The 18,563-nt window shown below is 34.2% G+C and overlaps 1 protein-coding gene across 35 annotated transcripts in view; it reads right to left on the reverse strand.

Annotated features, from left to right (window-relative positions):
* The window catches only part of LOC109447544 (uncharacterized), a 661,414-nt gene that overhangs the window by 66,614 nt on the left and 576,237 nt on the right, over nt 1-18,563 (reverse strand). The gene's annotated exons all lie outside the window — the stretch shown is intronic.

The following is an 18,563-nucleotide window of genomic DNA, read 5'->3' on the forward strand; positions in this document are numbered from 1 at the left end:
CTATGCTGTACATTACATCTTCATGATTTATTTGTTTTATACTTGGAAATTTGAACCTCTTATTCCCCTTCACCTTTTCCCCCCCTTTTAAAATGTTTCAATTACAGTTGACATTTAATGTTATTTTATATTAATTTCAGGTGCACAGTATAGTAGTTAGACATTTACATAATTTAAGAAGTGATCCCCCTGACTAGTCTAGTACCCACCTGGCACTATACATAATTATTACCATATCATTGACTATATTCTCTATGTTTCACTTTACTTCCCCATGACTATTTTGCAACTAATTTGTACTTAATGCTGTTACCTTTTTCACCCTGTCCCGTAATCCCCCTCCCATCTATCACCCTGATAAATCTAATACCCATCGGACACCATCATAATTATTACAATATTATTGACTATATTCCTTATGCTATACACTACATCCCTGTGACTATTCTGTAGCAACCAATTTGTACTTAATCCCTTCCCCTTTTCCACTCACCCCCTACCTCCCTTCTTGCAACCATCAAAATGTTTTCTGTATGTATGAGTTTGTTTCTGTTTTGTTTGTTTATTTTGTTCTTTAGATTCCACATATAAGCAAATATAAACAAGGTTATGTTGTGTCTGTCTTTCTCTGTCTGGCACTTCACTCAGCACGATATCCTCCAGGTCTATACATGCTGTCTGTGCTTTGGCTATTTTTAATAGATGATAATTTAAAAAAATATTTAAAAAAACCCCAATATTTGGATACTTCTAATCTTTCAAATCCTGAAAATGAACTTCTACTGTCACTTATTTGTAGGCTGAAATAAAGTAAAATAACTGGTCTCGATGCTCAAATGTTATAGAGAAATATCAAACATAATGTTGGCTTTGTTTATAATCTACAGCTTAAATAGAAATTTATCAATGGAAGCTAAATATAGCAGCATAAAACCTTTGTCACAATTGGCCCGACTCTTTGAAAGGAAAATGGCAAATGTTTGAGTCCATTTACACTGAAGTGCTTGCATTGGCCTAAGAAGAATAAAGATAAAAGAATATATGTTGTTAAGAATAAACTGTAAGAATATATAACTAGCTCAGAAGTACTTGTTATGTGGAAGAAAAGTCTCAGAGGGAAGAAATACAGTGACCAAAAGTATGTGAGGTTATAAAAAGTTAGTATAAAGGAGAAGGCACAGTATCACTAAATCAAGTCATAAGGTCTGACCACTAAGACGTAGTGCTTGCTATAACAGAACTACAAGGAGAAAGTGGTTTAAGATGAACACTCGGTTCTCCTTAGACTACTTGAAGCAATGGAACACCAGAAATATTTCAAAATGAAGTCATAATACAGATAGCCTAAGTTCTGTCTCATCTAAATTAAACAGAATCGATTGCCACATGTGCTTTAAAATAAATACACTTATTTAACTTGGTTCTTTGGAAGCAAGTAAAGTCAGAGTGAACATGTAAGTTGTTCAATTTAATTTTCAACCTTTCCCTTGTGTATCTATGTAGTTAATCATACAAATCTTCCTCTTAAACCAGAGTATAATTTTCTTCAAGGTCTGTAATAGCTGAATTCCAACTAGCAGGGCCAGAATCAACTCTGCTATGTTGACAACCTTAATTGAATATGCACAACAATATTAAAATATTAGAAGTATAATTCCCTTCACCTTGAAGGGATGTTTTACATTTCATTATATAAACCAAAGGAGGGAATCAGTCTCATCATACATCAGGAATTCTTTCATCACTGCTCATCATGTCATATGATTTATTACTTAGTATTTAGAAAATTTTCTTTTTATCAAAGTTCATTACTAAATAGACTATGCTGAAGATGGTAAGATTTGTCTCCTTGCCATGCAATGCAGTTTAGCGTATATGTTTAAATAAAAAAAAACAAACAAAAAACAGAAGAGGTTTATTTTGCACTACATCATCGTGGAAGGGAAAGAGTAGACATGAAATGAAGGAGAAACTATCCCCTCCCTTTATGCCATCATAAGGCTGGGGTTCAACACTCTATAGAGTGCTTTGTACATCCCCACAGGGTCAGGATTCTAATTTCACGTGGATGTGCTTTTTTTCAAGACAGGAGATAAGATTTTCCTTTTTCATTGTTGACTTTTAATGTTTTTAAAATTCTACAAACCTAATCAATGTGCACATTCTTAAAAAAGATATTTTAATGCTTATAATAAAATCTAGCAATCCCCTGTCCTTCCTGTCCTTACTTTCTAGTCTTAATCCTCAAAAGCATTTGCCTTCAACAAGATTTTTAGTGAAGAAAGTTGATGAATTCAGTTTAGAATATATGGAATTTGTCTAAGTGGAAGGGTCCAGAAAGTTGTTGGACGTCCAGATTTGAAATTTAGGACAGGAAACTTGGATACACGTACTGCTTTGGGAATTCTCAATTTATAGGTGGTATTTGAAGCTATGAAAATAATATCTATCTCAGAGTTGCTTTTTCAAATATGTGTCGGAGAGCCCTTTGCAAAATATGATATAAATGTAGAATATTCTTAGAGAATAACGTGTGGCACTAGGAAGCTTAGTAGTGTGAAAATTAATAAATAGAAACCTCATTGAAAAGGGAGCTAAGAAGCTAGAAAGAAGTCTCAGTCACATGGCACACAACAGCACACTACTGACCCCAACTGAAAGAGAACCTTGCATCACCATAGAAAGTGATACTACATTACTACTTCAGCAGGGGGAAGAAAAGATTTCTTTTCTTCCAGCAACAGCTCCACCAATGGGAGACTGCCATAACTCAGCCAATAAAAAGTCACTATACTTTGAACTTTTAGTTTCTTTCAATGGACTCTTTGTTTACAATAGCTCCTCCCAAGTTCATAAAAGAACATTCCTATTTTTGTTTCTTTGGACATGGAGTGTTTCTTTGGTGCATGGTTCCTAATTAAATCTGCATGACCCTAATTGCAATTCTTTGTTGTTCCTGAATAAACCCATTTTGCTGGAAAAAAATATCTATTTCTTTAATGTCAACAGTAGTAATAAATCTTGGCAGGCTGTTCTATATCTTGACTACAAGGAGCTACAGACAACAAGAACTGAGAGAAGAGTCACCAAATTGGGTAAAAAACAGCTCAAAAAAGAGCAGCAAGAAAGGAATGGAAGAGAAAAAAAACTGGAACCCAATCTTAGGTTTTCTTAAGGCCAAACCTAGAATCCCTATTCTGCCGCGGTTCAGACATTGGAAAGAGGATTTTCAGGTAATGATTAGTTATAAAGCTTTGCGAAATAGTCCACAGAATTTTCCATTGAGATGTACATAACTAAAATAGAATATTCTTACATGGAAAATTGGACAGTGAGTAAAATTTGTCATTGCTTCCTTTATCCCTAACTGCCTTTTATTGTTATATTATGGCTTCCCAGAATTCTCTGCTTTAATACTCTCCTCAGATTTACCCCTGAGGGCTATGTTCCATCCCTCTGGAAGTCTTATGCTTCGCTTTCATCAAAACTCACCTGAAATTCTACTACTATGCATGAAAGATTAACTGCAATGGGAATATCTTTCTGCCTAAAACATTTGTAAAATTGAACAAAGTATCAAACAAATTTCACACATTGGAAAATAGCATATAATTATAATCTCTGAAATTAGGAAAATAAGTGAGGTGAGTCCTAAAATTGCCCCAATTTATATTCAGGAGTGGGGGGTGGGGGATCAGTTCGCAGATCACAGTGCATCAAGAGGGAGTTTAAACAGGGCCTACCAATCTAGCTGAGTTGAAGACAGAAATTAGAGCTAAGGAAGGAAATTGGCTAAATTTTGTGAGGCAGACTATCCAAAAAGAAAGGTTATACACATACACACACAGAGTTTTGGAAGTCTGCAAAAGTGACTCCCTGAGTCTTACATTGAATACAAATCTAGTCTACATGAAGTACAATTTCATGAAATATCAACTAAGAAAACACCAACCAAAACACAATAGGTTGGAAATTCTCTAGAGCTCCCTAAGTCTTAGAAGAATTTGTGTTTCCCACCAGCCAGAGTTGGTGAACTTTATGATATGTGCAGCATTGGATAGATTGCTCAGAAGAGCTATACCTATGCAGTAGCCCTAAAGGTTGCTTCAGAACAAAACAAAGCAAAACAAAGCAAAACAAAACAAAACAAAAAGTAAAAAAGCACAGCTTTGAAAGCATCAAACTTATTCTATATAACTCCATGCCAGAAAAAAGTTCAAAACAATTTAAAGAAAAATATCACCATTAAAAACCACACAATTTAGGATTTCTTGCATCTACTAAAAAGCAATCACCATGCAAAAGAACAGGACTATATGATTCATAGCCAGTAGAAAAAAAAATCAATAGAAACAGACCTAGATATGACAGAAATGATGGAATGATCAGAAAAAAATATATACCTTAAGTATCTAGTATAAACTTTACAAATAGATTTAAGGATGTACGCCTAATGAGATTAGAAATGGAATATATAAAAACTGAAAAACTTTAGAACTAGAGATGAATAATATAATGCTAGATTGAATGAAAAATAATTGGATGCAATTAACTGCAGATTAGAAATTGCAAAAGAAAACATTAGTGGGCTTGAAGGCATACAAATAGACACTATCCAAAATAAAGTTCAAAAGAGAAAAGAATGAACCCCTTCAGTTCATCAGGGACCTGTGAGATAACATCAAGTTTTCTAATACAAATGGAACTGGAGCTGGGGGATATTTGAAGAAAGAATGATCAAAATGTTTCAAATTTTAAAAGTTGTCACATTTTAAAAGAGCACCTAAGCTGAATATGAACAAACAAAACTACGCCACCACACATTACAATCACATTACTGAAAACCAGTGATTAGAAATAAAAAGAAACAAGAGAAACGGCTCACACATAAAGAATCACATACAAAGAGATAACTTTTTAAGGTGAGGGGACGGTTCTGTGTCTGGACTGTAGTGATGATTATACAATTACGTATTTTTCAAATCTCATTAAACTATAAAGTGAGTGAAATAAGCTCATGTACATTATTTTTTCATAAAACTGATTATTTTAAAAATTTACTTGATCTGTGTTCTTTTACTTGACAAATTATTGTTATATTGTAGACTAATAAAAGATAAATAAACTTTTTTCTGGTGTACTTTTATTTCAAAACAAAATTTTGGACTGAAGTTTTTAATTTCAAAAACGTAAGTTTTAACTATGGTCATGTTAAGTGCTATGGTGAAATATTTGGGAGCAGGATAGATTTTCTAGCACTTATCGAAACTTACTATAGGACTACCCAAATAGATCCAGTCCTGCAAAAACAAACTGGCCTAAATTTAAAATGTCATTTCAGGCAACCACTGGGAGAAAAACCTCAAGGTATTAGTTACAGCAATTCAGCCACTTCTCAATAATTTATTCTAGCGAAGAAGTACAGTGGCACTAACATTCCACAATAGCCTCAAGTCATGAGAAAATTTCTATTTGGCTTCATAACACATCAAGTGATTTCTAGAAAAATTTTTCCCAAAATTCAATTTTATAGTATAGTTGTATCAAGCATGGAGCAGCTAAACTTCACAGAATATGAGCTGATACAACAACAAACATTTTGAACATCCTCTGTTGATAGAGTTCTGTGAAGGACATTGGGAGTAAAAAGACATATCACCTTAATATTCGTGATTAGCAATACCTGTCACATGTTATTTACTCCATATCATCTGTGGAATGAATATAATAAAAACAATATGTCCTGTCTGCCACAGAATCACACAGCTCCCTTGGCTTGGGAGTATTGCAAAAACGAGACATTTCCTTGGACCATTCATCACAGGTTAGGATGCCCATTTTTCATTATAAACACATATTCCTCTATTTGTAAAGTTCTGCTTCCCTTTTATCCTCATTCAAGTGAACCTGGTATGAAACATTTAGTTTACAAAATCTACCAAGTGGAAGTTTTGCATCTCAATACTCACGAACTGCCTAAACAGCAAAATAAATTTTGATTAAATAGACTCAGGGGACACCTATCATCACAACTGATCTACACTTCTATAAAAAAAAAGAAAATGAGGGAGCAGCAGAAGTCAGAGATTCACAGCATGAGAGGAATTCAACAGGCCATTGCTGGTTTGAACATGGAGGGAGCTATAAGGTGAAAAACCAAAGTGACCTCTAGGAGTTGAGCATGATTCCCAACAAGCAAACAGTAAGTCAGTGGAAACCTTAGTCCTACAACCCACCCCCTACTGAAACAAAAACAAAAACAACCCGGATGAACTTGGAAGGAAATTCTTATACAGTCTCCAGCTTTGCCAATGCCTTGATTTCAGCCTTTGAGATTCCAAGCAGAGGACCTAGCTAAAATGTGCCAGACTCCTGACCCACAGAAACTATGAGATAATAAGTATGAGTTGTTTATAGCTGCTAAATTTCTGATAATAGTACAGCATAGGGAATATGGTCAATACTATTGCAATAGCTATGTACATTGTCAGATGGGTAATAGACTTATTGGGTTTACCACTTTTTGAGGTATATGTCTAATTACTATGTTGTTTTGTATACCCTGTAACCACACATGAACTTCATTTCTTTAGCATCCATTCTGCTTTAATCCAGGCTAGCTTTGTTTAGCCTGACAGAACTATGAGAGCTTGCATTCTTTCCCCAGATCCTCCTACTTGTACATATACTGTACGTCCACTCCTTTTAATCATTAAGCCTTTAGGACATTAGCTTCTGGTCAGCATCAAACTCACTTAAGAATAAAGCTTCAGGTCTACAAAAAAAGAAATAAAAAAAAATATATATGTAATATATATATAAAGGAAATATATAATATTATATATAATATATATATTATGTGTATATATATTATATATATTATATATATATATATATATATATATAAAGGAAATTGATTCTGTTTAAGATTCTGTCAAATTCTACTTGTATTTTATAAGTCTAGGATTAATTTGCGAATAGTGCCAACCTAATCGGAAGGACATGGCTTACTAAATTGAAATATAAACCCATAACAATCGTCAGAGATGGATACTTTATAGATTTTAGGTAAAGTAAATTTAAGGTAAAAGTTGGCACTTGTTTCTTTCAACAGGCCGCATTTCAAGAACACATATTGAGAACCGTATGATTTCACTCATATGTGGCATATAAAACTAAAAGCAACAGACGAACAAGACAAACAAGCAAAAACTCATAGACACAGACACCAGTTTAGTGGTTACCAGAGGGTAAGGGGGGAGGGGAGTGGTAGATTAGAGTAAAGGGTGTCAAATATGTAGTGATGGAAGGAGAACTGACTTTGGATGGTGAACACACAATGTGATATATAGATGATGTATGTATATAATTATAGAATTGTACACTTGAAACCTACATAATTTTACTAACCAACGTCACCCCAATAAATTTAATAAAAATAAATAAAAAAGATTACTTAAAAAAAGGAAACATATGAAAGAGAAATTACATTGATATTCTTGGGAAGCAACATACAAGAATAACAATAGACTAAGTCAAAGTAATGCTCCAGAGAAAGAATTCAGGCAGATTACCAATCACTTGGTTGTAACATGTTTCTACTAAATCTGAAAGCTCAGTGTAGGGTTGAGAGCCTAAATCTCAACAATACTTATTAATAACTCAAATCACAAAATTAGAATTCCAATGACAAAATCTTTATCAGAAACTTGCTAATGGCCTTTGAGTTTAACATTCTGTGTCTCCTAATATACCTAGGGACTTAAACCAATGACTTTTGACCCAAATAATTTTCTTCTAAGATGAAAGTGATTGGATGGCACAGACTGGACAGATATAACTAAAGAATTTCAATTACACTCGCTGGCTTAAAACAGTATTATAAATCTAGTTTTATTCTACTTATGACATAGGTAACAGTTAATTATTTAGATAGGTTTTCAGAACAAATATTATTGGTATAATGAAAGAGGTGCTTTTTTTTGTCTGTTCTTCCTTGCTTATTCAAATAGCCTGACCATACCCCTTGATAATTTTAGCTGGATTTCATTTGGACAAAGTAAACAGTTATAATTTAACCCATGGATGCCATAAAGCTCACTGTACTCCATACCCATATCATATATTCATGGGCATAATACATTCTCATGATACACTCACTTTATACACTTGTTGATATTCACTAGAATGAAACAAAATTATTGACCCAATGGGTATATATATAATATGTATTGGTTTTCTAAAATATGTACTCAAGTTCAAAACCAGTCTCTGGCCAAATGGTGGTCTTAGTTCCCCTGATACCCGCTTTCCCAGTTCTTTGCCATTATTTTTCCTATCATGGTCAATAAGAAAAATTCAAGAAATGAAAGGGCAATCAATGCATGATTTTTTTTTTTTTTTAGTACTTGTGAAGGAAACAGTTACTGCCATAGTTTAATATGACTCTTCTACTCATTATTTGTTCCTCTTCTCTTTTTAATCTCTCTCTCTCTCTCTCCTAGGGCTCATTTTATTAACTCTTCACATTCTTTTTATACTTTATCTCATCTACAATGGGAGAAGTCCTAATTTTAGCACACAAATTGAATTTTCTCATGTTAATATTTCCTTAGCAAATACGTTTTTTTTTTTTTTTTTTTTTTTTTTTTTTTTTTTTTTTTTTTTCTGTTTCATTAAGTAAAATCTAACAAGTTTGTGTTGGAACTGTTTAGGACTCAGGTCACCTGGAAGGTGAAGGGATTAATAATGTGTGAGCTGAGGTCTGAGGGTACCAGAGATACAAATGCTGGCTGTTTACAATTCTTAAGTTTCTCATCAGCATCAATGGTCTGGTTCTCTGCTTCACACATGTGAATCTGAACTCTTTGGGTCATACTCCTCTCTCCTGCAGCTGAGTTACTGAACTGTTACCTGCAACCACCAACCGGGTCATACAGTGTTTCTTAGTCCTCTTTATTCTGTGCCTCGATTATGACCCCCTATTTCAGACCTGCAGGTAGTTTCCTGACTTGGTAGGTTTGGTTTATATTCTTCTGTATAAGGTGAGCATGAGGATGATTACCTCCCCATTAGGCATCATTGAAAGTTTTGAGTTCCCATTGCTGTAAGAGGTGTTACCGTATCTTAGAGTGAATGGCTATGAGGTGACAAATTCTTTATAATTAAAAGAAGTTTGTTTCTAAACAATGTATCTAATGTTATATTCATATAGCCATGATTATCTAAGAAATATGAGGTTTGACAATTAAGTTAGCAAATACATCCCGGAAAAAGTGCTACACACCTCAGTGCTGAATATCACTATGTTCACCTTCAAAGTACTCCCCTTGGGAAGCTATGCACCGACACCAGTGCCTAGTCCACACTTCAACGCAATTTTGGAACTCTCTTTCTGGAATGGCCATCAGAGCTGTCATCGTATTACCTTTGATGTCCTAAATGTCATCAAAATGTCTTCCTTTCAAGATTTCCTTTATCTTTGGGTAAAGAAAGAAGTTATTGGGGGCCAGATCAGGTAAGTAGGGAGGGTGTTCCAATATAGTTATTTGTTTACTGGCTAGAAACTCCCTCACAGACAGTGCCATGTGAGCTGGTGCATTGTTGTGATGCAAGAGCCATGAACTGTTGGTGAAAAGTTCATGTCTTTTTTGTCTAACTTATTCATGCAGCCTTTTCAGCACTTCCAAATAGTAAACTTGGTTAACTATTTGTCCAGTTGGTACAAATTCATAATGAATAATCCATCTGATATCAAAAAAGATTAGCAACATTATTTTGACTCTTGATTTGGATTAACGGAACTTTTTTGATCATGGAGAATTGGCTGACTTCCATTGTTCACTTTGGCGCTTTGTTTCAGGGTCGTATTGGTACACCCATATTTCATCACCAGTGATGACACAGCCCAAAACATCATCTTGCTTCTCCAAAAGGTTTTGGCAAACTTCAACTCTCCTTTGGTTTTGTTCATCAGTGAGCTCCTTCAGGACCATTTTTACACACACCTTTCTCATGCCAAGATATTCAGTTAACATTTTCCTAACTGTTTCTCTATCAATGTTTACTTGGTCTGCTATGCTTCTCACAGTCAGCTGATGCTTTTGATGCACAATTTGATGAATTTTTGCAATGTTTTCATTAGTTCTGCTCCTTACTGTCTGCTCTGACCGCTCTTCATCAGTGGCCCGTTCTTTCCCCTCAGAAAAATGTTTAATCCATTTGTACATTGCCATTTTCTTCATGGTATTATTCCCATAAACTTGAACTAACATGTCCCTGATTTCACTTCCACTCTTGCCAAGATTAATAAGAAATTTAATGTTTGTTCATTGCTCTAATTCAAGCTCACACATTCTCATTACAACACACAAAAACACACAATAATAAACGCCACTCAGCAAGACACTGCCACACGTCCACATGAACACAGTTGTGAGACACTGATATACCAAGGTTATGAAACCTTAACGAGATGTTTGTAGAGTGCTGCCAACGGTGGCAAGTTCTCAAACTTAATTGTCAGACCTTATATGTTGAATAATGACAACTACCTATTGAACTTACCTACACATTCTGCTTCCTAAACTACTTAATGGCAGTTGGAATCATTCATTTATTTATTCATCAGATATTTATGTGCTGGACAGTGTTCCACTGGGGATTCAGGAGTGAACAAAAAAATATAGAAATTCCTGCATCAGGGAGTTTGCATTCTATTATGCTTGTATATTTATGTAGTATTTATGAATATTGCATAAATCAATAACATATGAGAGCAAAAAAGTGAGTTATCTATTAAAAGCATGAAAACTCTACATGAAAGGGGGGATGGCATATAATAGAAGAATTCCACATTCCTCTCGTGGTGCAAGTGTCTTTAAAATGGGACAGATGCCCAAATAGGGAGTGGGAAATCTTGAACAATTCAATCTGAGTATGATTAATGCAAGGAAGGTGACTTGGGGCTCCATTTTAGAATATCTATATTGAAAGACATGGCCTTGGCCTTGCATCAAAACTTTGATGAATGAATATGTATTTGCTTAAGTTAAAGTAAAAAATTTAAGATACATTATATATATATATATATATATATATATATATATATATATATATATATGTATATAATGCCATAAGATGTTCTACTTTAACTATTTTTTAGAATGCCTATTGATCTTGATCACATCAGATGAGCGAGTTTCTACTGACTTAATAATAGTAAATATTGACTTTATATCCACCATGGGCCATGCATTGGGATTAGCATTTTATATGCATATTTCCTGTGTTGTCACATAATCTTATTAATCTCTCCATTTTTTATGTGACGAATCTAAATCAAGAAAAATGTCAAGTAATTTGCTCAAAGTAATACAGATGTTATAGATAAAGGCAGGTAAACTCTAAAGCCACTGCTGTATAAGGTTATTCCTCTAAGTTAGAGGTCAAGCATTATCCCACCTGGGAAGCTTTCCTCATTCCTTTTGCACTGATTCTAGGTCAATTAATCATGTAATATAGAGTCATTTTTACTGTATACAAGCTTGTGACCTAACTTCAGAGAAGGATGTTCCAAGACTGGGAAAAGGGGCCAATATAATATCCTATCAGGGTAAAGCTTGTAACTCCAGTTTCATATAGTACTTTTGAGGTCACAGAAGATCGGGGACTAAATGTGGCCTGCAAGAGTAGCTGCTCCAGCAGACACATCTGCCTTCGTGTGGACCATACAGGGCTGGACAATTGACCCTGCGGATAGCAGACATAATGGGAAGATAATGGGAATAGCAGATACTCTTCTTCATTTTCCTGGGTAAGTCCCAGGGTTCTCATATGTTCCCACAGTATTGGGGAGACTCCTGAAAAATGAGTTTGACTTTTCATTAATCTTGGCAAGTAGGTACTGAGATAGATTAAACATTAAATAGAAAAATAAATAAATAAATGTGGTATCCTAGTTTCATGGAGTAATTCATACCTGAATCATGCATTTAAACGTGCATAAACATATATATTTGAATATGTGTGTGTGAGGTTTTGTGTATGTTTTTATCTGCAAGTGACAGAAATGTAATGTCAAATAACTTAAGATAAAAGAAGATTTATTTAAAAAGTAGGGGCAGTTGAGAAGATTAAAAGGGAATATGTGCGAAGATCTGCAATTTATGGAACCTGCACCTTGGATGCTCTCCGGTAGTTTTTGTCACTCCCTCTTTCATCACTTCTCATTTACAAGTAAGTCTCATTCTCTCAGTCTTCTGTGCAACAGGACACATGGCCAGCAGCAGCCCCAGGGTCCTCCCCTTCCCCCTCAAAAAAATGGTGTTTTTTTTTGCAAGAAAGAAAGTGAAAAGAGCTTCAACTCCAACTCCAACTGAAAACATCGGAGTTGGTGAGGACTCCAACTGACCCTCTAGCTACTGCTGGGGATGACGTTAGTGGCAGGCTCTACAGGACTGGTATTAGCTCAGATGAAGGATACTGGGTGCAAGCAATGCAGAGGTTGAGAGATTGAAACTTCCCCATGAGCTGACTAGATTTATGAAAAAGATGAGAGTTGAGCTGGGACTTAAAGGATGAGAAGGATTCAAATAGATCATATGGGTGAGAAGGGAACACAGTGGGAGCAAAATCATAAAAGTGTAAATGCAAGGGATACAAGGAAGGTGATTTAATTAAAGAGGAAGCAAGAGAAGGAGCTATCATTTACTGACCATCTGAGATCTACTGGGTCATGGCTGGTACTTCATGTATATTTCTCACTTAATCCTCTTGGATACGTTTGTATGTTTTTGACTACAAGTAATAAAAATCCTAACTAACATTGGGTTACACAGAAAATCAGTTGGTTCAAATAAGAAGTACAAAGATGGGGTAGGATGTAGGATTGGTTGATCCACTGTCTCAAAAATCTATTCCCTGTTTCACAAGTATCATGTGTTTCATTTAACTGCACTGTGTCCTTGAACTGAAATGGAATGTCTGCCCAACTTTTAATATGGCTTTTGTGTTCAGCTCATATACTAGCACTGCACTGACTATTTTAAGTTGAATAAAATAAAATATCTAGTTTTTCAATCACATAAAACATACTTCAAATGCTGAACAGCCAACTATGGTTTGTGGCTCTATATTATACAGCATACAGAATCATTTCTGTCATCACAGAAAGTTTTGATGGACACTGCTCTTCTATGTCCTTGAAATACTTTCTGAGACTATGCACTTTCTTGCACATTTACCTCTCAATGCTTAGAGGGTTTTTTTTTGTTTGTTTGTTTGTTTTTTTTGTGTGTGTGTGTGTGGTCTTATCTCCCCATTATATCCCTTAATTGTATATTGCCCTTTGGTTATTCTTTTAAATATTTCTTGCTTATATATATTATCTGTACAAGATAGTACATTTCAAGGGTAATTTTTCCATGCTGCGTGATGGATGAGTAATCACTTGTTGCTTTGAATTTGAACATATAAGATTTCAAATTAACATCAAATGCCAAACATGAATGGCAGAAAGGAACTATTCTTTAAATTGAATTTTTATATTAGTATAGTTTCAGATACACAGAAAAATTTCAAAGATAGTACAGAGAATTCCCATTCACCCCACATCCAGTTCCCCCTGTTACTAATATCTTATATTAGTATGATAGATTTGTTATAATCAATTGGACAATATTGATGTATTATTATCAACTAAAACCTATATATTGTTTTTTACCTAATCTTTTTTGTTTTCCAGGATCCCATACAAGACACCATATTATATTAAGCAGACATGTGGTCTTGACTATGATAGTTTTTCAGAGTTTCCTTGTTTTTGATGACCTTCATCATTCTAAGGAGTGCTGGTCAGGTATCTCATGGAATGTCTTTCATCTGGGATTTGTCTGATCTTTTTCTCATAGTTAGAATGAAAAATTTTGAAAAAATAATTTAAAGTATTGAAAAATCATTTTCAATACTTTTCAAAATAAAATTAAAGTGAATGAGAAGAATAGATATCTAAGGATTGAGACCACAGTTAAAACATTGCAGTTGTGATTGGCATATAGAACGTGGTATCACAAAACTAAATGTACAGGCAATGGAGATGAACGTTTAGATAGTACTAATTGCAATCTTGAAAGGCTCAGGGTAAAGAGTGACCAGAATATTATAAACATGAGATGGGGGGAAAAGTGCCCAAATCTTCTCTTTCAACAAACTTTCTTTTAAAGTAGCTTTTTCGAGTAATTCTGAGCAAAAGTTCTCAGGAAGGTGAATGAGTTAATGCCAATATCTATAATAAAAGCAAGATACATCTAATATTCTTGAGTCAAACTTTTTAAAGAAAAAAATGAATATTAGTTTTTATTAATCAAATAAGTAAAACAGTAGCTATATTGTAATGTTCCTGACAGAGTTTCACAGTAGGTCCACTGATAATCCTTTAACTCTTCACTCCTTCAGGACTGCCATGTCAGTCATGCTTCCACTTTGAAACAGCGTGGTGATGCATCTATGTATGTACCTCAGAAGTATGAATATATGTACTTTTGGATAGGTCAGTAATGTGATGGTAGTTCCTAATTTCCTTGATTTACCACATTTTTTCATTACTACTAGATATAAAAATAGATTTTTCAAAGTCCAAAATATCTATAAACAATTACGTGTATATTTTGATCTATACCACATATTCGCCTTAAAATATTTCCAGGCATGCTAGTCAAAGTATGTACCCGTGGATGTGGGATGGTGAGGCTGACTAGAAGAGCATACAGTCTTCCAGAGGAGTGAGAAAAGATAAGTAGAAAGTGGGTCAAGGAAGGAAAAGGAATGCCATTACATACAAAAGTTGAAAAATGCTTTAGTTTTATATAGTTTTTATTTTACCACTCTCATATTGTTATTTATTTCGTCACTCTTCCAGCCAGCCTGCTCTCAGAACCCAGACTTCTCTTTTCTTATACTTCTAAAGGAGGAAAGCTGATATTACTTTGGTGCGCAATCTATGCATCTTGCTATGTTAAGCAACTGTAAACTTCGTCCAATTTAATTGCATCTACAAACTCTTGGGTAGTTTTATTATTTCCATTTTAAATGAAGAAACTAAGGTTTTAAGGAATTACATAATTTGCCTCTTGGCAGAGAACTGATAAGTGAAGAAGCTCATAAGCATGTCTGTGTAATCTCAAATAAAACTTATATTCTAACGACTGATAAAACACTTCCAAAATGATTGGATTGAGTCAGGCTATATTCCTAAAGTATATACTCTGGGAATATACAGTTTCGTCTCTGATAATTCTTCTCTTTACAAAGCTTGGGAACAGAGAAGTTAAATTTAAGTTTGGTTGATCCAGGAGCTTAAAGATCTACTCACTGTTCCACAGGCATGGTGTTTTAATCATTTATATTCCATATGCCTCACAGCTGAGATAAGGATTCAGCAAGGGCTCCACAGCTGACCAAGCAGAAAGTTTAAAAGTCATAGCAAGAGTTTCCATTGTCATGAAAGGACAGGTTTTCTAACATGGAGAAAACCTCTCACTTCATGGAGTCACGCGCTCAACAAGGCTTTAGGAAGTCATCTGGTACAGACACTTATCTCCAGAACAGGAATCCAGTCTAAACCAGGGCGTGTGAATAAATCACCATAAAGAGTCAAGGACACAGGTTGTTTTGGGCTGCTCATGTAGAATCCTGGTTAAATACTTTGCCACAGTTATTCTACTCTCCTGAATGGTTTTCAAACTGAGTTCACACATTTGCCCTGGATGCAAATAATAGCTCCAGCAGGGAAAATGATCTTAAATAAAACATGGATGTGTTTGAATCCTGTTTGTACAATGTTTGATCATTGAAATACATATAAAATCAGGGGGTAGAAATATAAGAATGTATTTACCTCCATAATTTCAAAAGCCAGTAGAATAATATTTATGTGGCATGAGTGTGTATATGTGTGTGTGCGCGTGCTTGTGTGTGTGTGTGTGTGTGTGTTTATGTTTTGTAGGAGCCCTGCAGAGGGTGTCTGCGCCTAGACAATTATAATACCCCTTGAAGGCTACCTGGTGATTTTGATGACACATGTAAAACTAGGAGATTAAGAACATGAAGGATCTATTTAGTAAAACTCTTACTTTTGTTACAAATTTCAACATATAATTTTCACAGCCCTTCTCACCAAAGAGTAAGAAAACTTATTCAAAATTTAATTTGTTCCATATTTTGGAATTGTATCTTTTACATTGTACTGAATTGGCAGTTCACTTGCTACAGAAAAAATAACACAAAGAAAATACTGGGCATGTCTGCCTATATTATCATGGTTGACTGTGAACTACATAGAATATTATTTGGACATTTATAGAGACAAACATAATAATTATGGGGGAAAAGTTCAGGATTATTTTGGCTTTTTATTCTAGCATATTTTAAGAAATTGACCTGACTGTAACTTTCATTTGGAATACTTGTTGAAAAAGCATAAGTAAGTTTTAAAACTTGGATTGAAACTTAATCTATATGGCAATAGTACTTGGAAGAATCTAAGCTCAACTCAGAATAAAATGTCAGGACAGGTTTTTAAAATGGTACATCTCATACAACTTAAGTGTATAAAGAAATAAACTGTATTGCTTAACTGTTTTTCAACAAAGGGCATAATGTGTAAAGAAAGGAAATAAGTGTTCAATAACAGTTGATTTAGCCTGTCCCTTTTAAGGTATATGTCATCTGTGAAAAATACAAAAATACAAAAACATAATGGTTCATATGCTCCTTTCTGATTCCAAGGGAAAAACCTTTCAAATCTTCATTAAACACTTTTATTTTGTTTTCATGCAAAAGTCTCTGTTACACGTTCTGTTTCACCTTCAATACAAATTAAGTTGTAATTGAACTGCTCTTTAAATACACAGAATCTACAAAATAGCATTTGTTAAGATTGTAATGGTCTTCTTCCCCTTCCTGCCATCTTTCCCACCACATCACTATCTCATGAAACCAAAACAACATACTAACATGGAGCACCAATATAATACCCCTATTATATACCCTTTATAATCTAAAGCACTAGCTCTCAAACACAGCTACACATTGGAATCATCTGGAATATTTTAAAAATGCTGATCTTTGGGACCTATTCTACCTGATTTGATTGATATGGAGTGTGGATTTGGATTTTTTTTTTTTTTAATTTTAGTTTCCATAAATAATTCTAATGTGCAACAAAGTGAGAACCATTAATTTAGAGTAGTGGTGCTCCATCTTGCTTGCACACTGGAAACTTCTAGGAATTATTTAAAATATTGGTGCCAAGTTCTCACACTTCAACTTGACGTAACTGGTCCGAGCAGCAGCCAGAATGTGAGGAGTATCACCCCACCCATAACTGTTTCTAGTAAATAGCCAAGACGAAGAGCTAGCCATTCGTATTTCACTGTTTGCTGAGTCAGAAGGAGATTGATATAATTTTCACATTTATAAACTTTCTCACATTGAACTTTTAAATACTTAAAATTTGAGTTAGAATAGATGTATTTGAATGTAGTTTAAGGAATTAAGGCAAAGAATAACTGATAATTACATCTTCAGAATAACTGAAGATCTCCCAGAAGAAAAATCGTGTTCTCATTGTAAAAGTATAAGATTCAAGGGCAAAGTTATTACTATTTGAAGAAAGAAAATTATGAAAATATAATCCAAATAAATTATTTTTTAATGCAAGTGTAACAATTAAGATCATCCTTGGGAGAAATTTATTACTCATAAGTAAGAACAAGATAGAGAAAAGGCACTTTTTGTCAGATTCACCATTTTTAAAAGCAGCGTGATTAATTTTCAGATGTGTAAAGTCACCTACAAATGTTTATTCTACTTAGAATTTTCTTAAAAACACAAGTTCTTCACAACTAATGTAAACTGTCAATTGCTTAAAAGTGGAAAAGAAATATCTATTTAAATACTATAGCATGCTTCTGAATGGAAAGTACAGTGTTAGTTTTTTATTTTAATTAAAGACTTGATAACACATTCAGAGAGAAGCCAGGTATAAACTGTTAAAAGATTTTTCTACACTTGTGGAATAGTTTTATATGATTCTATTACTGTAACTTGCTGAAGTGTTGTGTAAACACCGGATGAGTTATTGCTTATAAGTTAATTTATACATGATAATGCTTACAGTATTTTCCCATTCTAAAAACATATCCAAATTCTTACACTCAAAATAATACAGTGTAAAGGGTCATGTTCTCGTTCTTCAGTATTAACAGGAAGATTGTGTGTGTGTTTTTTTAACATTTGGGTGATTTTGTGTGTGTGTGTGTGTGTGTGTGTGTGTTATATTTGATGATGCAACTTCATTTCTCTAAGCAAATTATTTTCCTTTAGTTGTTTCTCTAATTCTACCATTTGCATTGTAGGATAGATATTTTTTTAACAAAAGTAATGCTAACCTCTCAATGTCTGTTCGTGTGTGAAAAAATGCCAATAAAATGCATAGAGAAATTAAAAACTTCTTTATTCACTATTCACTAAAAAGGAAAAAAATATTAAAGTTGAGAATAGGT

The sequence above is a fragment of the Rhinolophus sinicus genome, chromosome 17 (genome assembly GCF_057876585.1).
Source record: "Rhinolophus sinicus isolate RSI-liver-muscle chromosome 17, RSI-T2T, whole genome shotgun sequence".
NCBI classification, from domain to species: Eukaryota; Metazoa; Chordata; class Mammalia; order Chiroptera; family Rhinolophidae; genus Rhinolophus; species Rhinolophus sinicus.